This window comes from Myxocyprinus asiaticus, chromosome 10 (assembly GCF_019703515.2).
Source record: "Myxocyprinus asiaticus isolate MX2 ecotype Aquarium Trade chromosome 10, UBuf_Myxa_2, whole genome shotgun sequence".
Lineage (NCBI taxonomy): Eukaryota > Metazoa > Chordata > Actinopteri > Cypriniformes > Catostomidae > Myxocyprinus > Myxocyprinus asiaticus.
Genome location: NC_059353.1, coordinates 28,911,078 through 28,916,661, shown reverse-complemented (window position 1 = coordinate 28,916,661; position 5,584 = coordinate 28,911,078). Strand labels below are relative to the sequence as shown.

Sequence of the window (5,584 nt, the reverse complement as noted above, 5' to 3'; positions counted from 1 at the left end):
AGAAAAGACTTAAATAAACCTACTCTGAGAAATATTTACTGGAGAAACAAGTGTAACAACTAGCCCCGGTCTCCCCCATTGTTGAATATTCATGACTGACCCCTCCCCTCCCCACCCCCATCCCCACATACACACCTTCACCTCACACCCCACCCCCTCATGCACAGACTTGTGTTGTTCTGATCTCTGGTCAGATTTGAGTCATTTCAAACACACCTACAGATGCTACAGACAGACTGTGAGACTGCAACATCCAAAGAAGAATCTTCATTAATATAATCCACTAACCAGGTAAAACAGATGATTTATACTGTATTAAATACCAATACTTTATTTAATTTAATAGGATTTTAACTGCATCATAATCTCTCACATAATGGTTTCTCTTTTCCACAGAATAATTTTTCCCACACGGCCAGACTCAACTCATCTTCAGAGATTATAAAAGGTAACACTCAAACTGTTGTTGCAATCTTTTAATATTTTTTCAATTTTATGTTGGTTTACCTATCCAGTCTTCTGTTACTAACAATATTTGATGTCTTTTAAGCATCCTGCAAGACTTATAATGAGACTAGGCAGAGCTGAGAGACTCAATCAAGATTGTGGCAAAGAGAGAGAGAAGAATAAGTTTAAAATCTATTATACAGTTGATGTATCTTTTTTACTGCATATGTTGTTAGGAGTTCTTTAAGTGGGTGTTTTCAGTGATTAAATGACTGTTGTGTTTTGCGGTTGCTGGAGACTAGGTCAACAGAGACAGACACAGGCGTATTGTGTATTCTGTGGACATGATGTCTGATGAAGAAGATGGTGTTGTCTATGGGAGGCCGTGTGGGTTGTAAAACTAGCAGCTTTGAGAAGATCTGTTCCAGGATCTACAGAAGAGACTTTATACAGACCAATGCTATACTTGGACTGATCACTTTCCTGTGATAACAAGTGACAGAGTCAGATGCCAGTTCATTTACTGAACTCTAATTGAAGCTTCACAATGTGTTTCAGATGTTTGCATATTTTATTTTTATATTTTGTATATTTCCCGTTTTTCTTTGAATAAAGATATTTAACCCAATTATTGTATCAACATTTATGTTGTGTCAACATTGATTAAAGAACTGTAATAAGAGGCATAAGCTAAATTATGTTTGGGACTGAGTGGGTTAAATTTTAAGTTTAACCCATAAAATGAAAGCTAATGCATACAGTGGCAAAACAGCTGTCAAGATTTAGGGGTGTACAAATAGTAACCAATAAAATGAAAGCCAGTGTATGCAGTGACCCAATGGTTGTCAAGATTTAAGGGTAGGTTAAGTTCAAGGGCAGCCAATCCAGTTTGAGATAAATGACCAATAGGGGTGACCATTTTATCTTGAAGGTGAGAAATGCAAATGTGATTCAGGTGTGAAAAAGTCTCCTGACAGACAGCTTAAGAGGAATTGGCCATAACACAGGAATCGTCAGTCACTATACATCTGAAATGGTATAATCGGATGAACATGGGCATGTAGAATTTGAGACTCCGGGCCAGTAGATTTCTAAATACATCCGAAATTCAGCAGTTTATACAGGAGTCTACTGGTCCAGAGACAGCTTTTTTTTTAATGCTGTGAGATGGATTGTGAAAATCTAATGAAGCTTAATTGTTACTTGCCAATTGTGTGCACTTTAGTCGTTACACTGAACATGAATAAGTGATACATATGTATGTATGCATTCATATAATAAATTTACTTTGAATGACAATGGCAGCATTAGTGCTTCTAGAAAACGTAACCCAAGGATCAGGTGGAAGTGTGAGTTTTCAGGACTACGCTGATTTTTTGGCCCATGAGGATGACTGGCTTATGAGCATATGTTACAGTAGGTTAGGTTAAAATCTTAATATACTGAAAAATTATTTCCAAATGGTGTGAGAATAAGACACTTAAATAATAAAATAATAAGATATATCCTAGATATAATAAAATATATTCTCTGTTTTTGTTATTAACAATTTTTATTGATTCCACTCACAGATTAAATAAACATGACAGAAAATATGGAATCAAATTATATGAACTTAAAACACTTCCCTCCCAACATAATAACTGTCCCATCGCCTAGAATACAGAGTCTGGGGCAATACAATTTGAATACCCAATACATCACACATACAATTCTGAACCCTCAACCAAAATTCTTGGACCTTAACACACCATCAAAAAACATGGGTTGTGTCTTCTGATTGGCATCGCCGGCAGGAGGGTCTGTTTTTGAGACCAAGTCTATACAATAGAATCGATGTAAAATCTTAAATTGCATCAGACGCATCCTTGCATCTCTAGATGTAGACTTGACATTTTAATAGAATCCTAGCTCACATTCCCTCCTCCAATACCAAGTTTAAATCTTTCTCCCATAATCTCTTGAGAGAAGTTGAAACTCCGTCCCCCAGACTCTGAATTAACAGGGAGTAATACACTGATGCCTCATGACCTTTTCCAAAGGCAGTAATTACCACTTCCATCTGCCACTTTAGGGGGGTGTGTGCTACCCCCAAAAATAGTACAGAGCAGGAGGCGCAGCTGTAAATACCTAAAGAACTGAGATCTGGGAATCCTAAAATGTTGAACCATATTTTCAAAAGATCTCAACACTCCACTCTCATATAGGTCATCGAGTGTATTAACCTCCTTCACAATCCACTCTGGCCAGCAGAAAGGTGACTTATTAATACGTGATTTTGGGTTCATCCATATGCTCGAGGCAACATTTAAATAAATGTCTGAATTAAACACTCTGGACACTTTTGTCCATACCGCGTGCAAATGCGAGATAACAGGGTGTGACTTAACTTCTCCGGTTAGTTTAATAGAAAGGCTTTGCAATGGCAAAATAGGGGCAAGAACTTCCTGTTCAATACAAAACCAGGGAGGGGCTCTCCAGAGGTGGGAGCAAGTCACACATGTTCAAGTCACAAACAAGTCTCAAGTCTTAACCATCAAGTCTGGAGTCAAGTCTCAAGTGCAGTGCAGACAAATCAAGCAAGTCAAGTCAGTGACTCACCTCAAGCAAGTCAATTCGAGTCTTAGGGGGGGCTTAATAGGGTTCAAAACAGTGTTACTATGAATGCAAATTTTAATATAGTGAAAAAGACACTCTATTAGCATAACATAAATATATATAAATAAATACATATGTCCAACATTCTTTTGATTGTCCATGTACTAAAATAAAATATTTGATGCCATGAGTGTACCTTCATTTACTATTACTATTACTTTGAATGGCCATGGAAAATTAAGCAATGTGATAACAATTTTACCTGGTCGCAAAAAGTAGTCCGTTAATTTATCTGATGAACTTTCACCTTTTGCTGACCCTTTATGCTTTGCAGAGCTAATGTGTGCTTCTAAATCACTTGCACCTTTATTAGCAACTGACACATAAGTGCCAGCTTTACATGTCATACATTCTGCTTCCCACAGATCTCGACCTGGACGAAAGCATGGGAATTTTTTGTGCAAATCTTCTGTAAATTTGCACTTTCTTTTGGGCATTGTTTCCACTCAGCTGTTATTTGCTGCTACTTTCAAGCAACTGTTTGATGCCGAACACAACAGTGCTTTGCGTGTTCGCGGAGAGATTGACAGGCAGGAATTTGGCCAATAATTGCTGCAAGCCTCTTATAATCTACCAATTGGTGTGCAAGAAGGCAGGACTTACAAAGAGGGGTTAAAGCAATGCAAATATGTGTGCACACACAATGAAGTATTAGACCAGATGCACATCATAATGCAACTAAAGCCGAATCCCGGACATTTTTGCAAATTTAGAAATCCCGGCCGGACGCTTTTTAAGGTCCGAAAAGAGGACATATCCGGGAAAAAGAGGACGTATGTTCACCCTACATTAATGGCACTTTTCCACTGCACGTTACGGTTCGACTCGACTTGACTCTGCTCGCTTTACTTTTCTGAGCTTGCTTTTCCACTGCAGTTTAGTGCAGCCTCAATGTGGGTGGGATTATAGGCTGATCATCAAAGTTGCGCCACCTCTACTGCCGTGACATCATCTTAAACGTGACACAAACACACAACAAAGGAGCAATGGCGGATATTGAAGGAATGGTGTTCTTGATTCTCGGCATGTGGCTGTTTTTCACACCAAGACGACAAACTTTGTTTCAAAAGAGGCTGATGGCAGCAAGACAAAATACCACTAAAAAAACAGGAGAGTTTGGGAAATAATACACCAAAGCACAGACGAGGACATCACTATGTTAGCTCAAAGACGACACACGAGGGTAAGCTAACCTGCCATCTAGCTTATAGATTCTCTCTGACCAATCAGTGATCTGCAGGGTTTTGACGTAACATTTAGTATCGGCTCGGCTCGCTTGGAACCTTGACCGAGGTGGTACTAAAAAAAAGTACCAGGTACCAGGTACTATCCACAGTGGAAAACCCCCCAAAAGCGAGCAGAGTCGAGTTGAGTTGAGTCAAGCCATACCGTGCAGTGGAAAAGCCCCATTAGAGGCAATGTCGGGTAATTTCAAACTTGTCGCGCTACGAAACATGAGATTAATCATGAACAGTGGCGGATTGGCCATTGGGAGAACCGGGACTTTTCCCGGCGGGCCTGCCACGAAATGGGGCCGCTGCGTTATGCAGAACACACCACAAAACGGCGCCGCGATATGCAGAAGGGGGCAGCGATATGCAGAAAAGCACAGCAACCCCCCACTCCCACTCAACAACTTCTAGGCCAGTTTCTATGTAAAATCCGGGGCTGAATTTTCTTCCCAGTCTGCCCCTGATCGTGAATCATTTTAAATTAATGACAACCCTCAAACATTTGAACAGTATTTTACATATTAATCTTTCTGGATAATGAAATGATAACGAAATGATTTACTTACCTTTCCTTGTGGTTTTTGAAATGTCTTATGAAATTCGAGGTTGTGGTAGTTGTATCAGATATTTTTGCATTGCATATTGTGCATCTGGCAAATCTTTTTTATTCACATGGTCCAATTCGATTTATTTTGGGAACTTGACAATCATCTGTCATTTTGCCACGTTGTGAGCGCAGCGTTAACTGTGCAGATGCAGATCAGTGGTGCTGGCGGGCTTACATTTTTGCCTACGAATTAATTGATGTCGCAATATTTTTTTAAACACATATCATTACTGTTTATAATAAGTTATTGAAAATAATAATAATAAAAAAGATTCAAGTCATTGTTGAATCATGCAGTTCAAGTCAAGTCTCGAGTCGCTGGTTCTCAAGTCAAAGTCAAGTCATTTTCTTCATTTAGTCAAGAAAGTCACAAGTCCTTAAATTTGCGACTCGAGTCAGACTCGAGTCAAGTCATGTAACTCGAGTCCCCCACCTCTGGGGCTCTCTCAGGTGGAAGCGACGAATAAGCCAAATGTCTGAGACCAAGTGCATAATAAAACAAAATCTTGGGTAGGCCTAGCCCACCTTTGTCAATTGGCCTGTGAAACTTATTGGAATGTAATCTGGGATGCTTACCATTCCAAATGAAGGACTTCGCTATGCTATCAAATTGCTTGAAATAAGAGAGGGGGATATCTAC

General features: G+C 39.4%; 1 long non-coding RNA gene across 1 annotated transcript; it reads left to right on the top strand.

Moving 5' to 3' along the window:
- Positions 1-228: 228 nt before the first annotated feature.
- Positions 229-1,040, top strand: LOC127447159 (uncharacterized). Its single transcript, XR_007898343.1, has 3 exons — positions 229-291; positions 397-448; positions 551-1,040. It is a non-coding gene; the product is annotated as an uncharacterized LOC127447159 (long non-coding RNA).
- Positions 1,041-5,584: the final 4,544 nt, after the last annotated feature.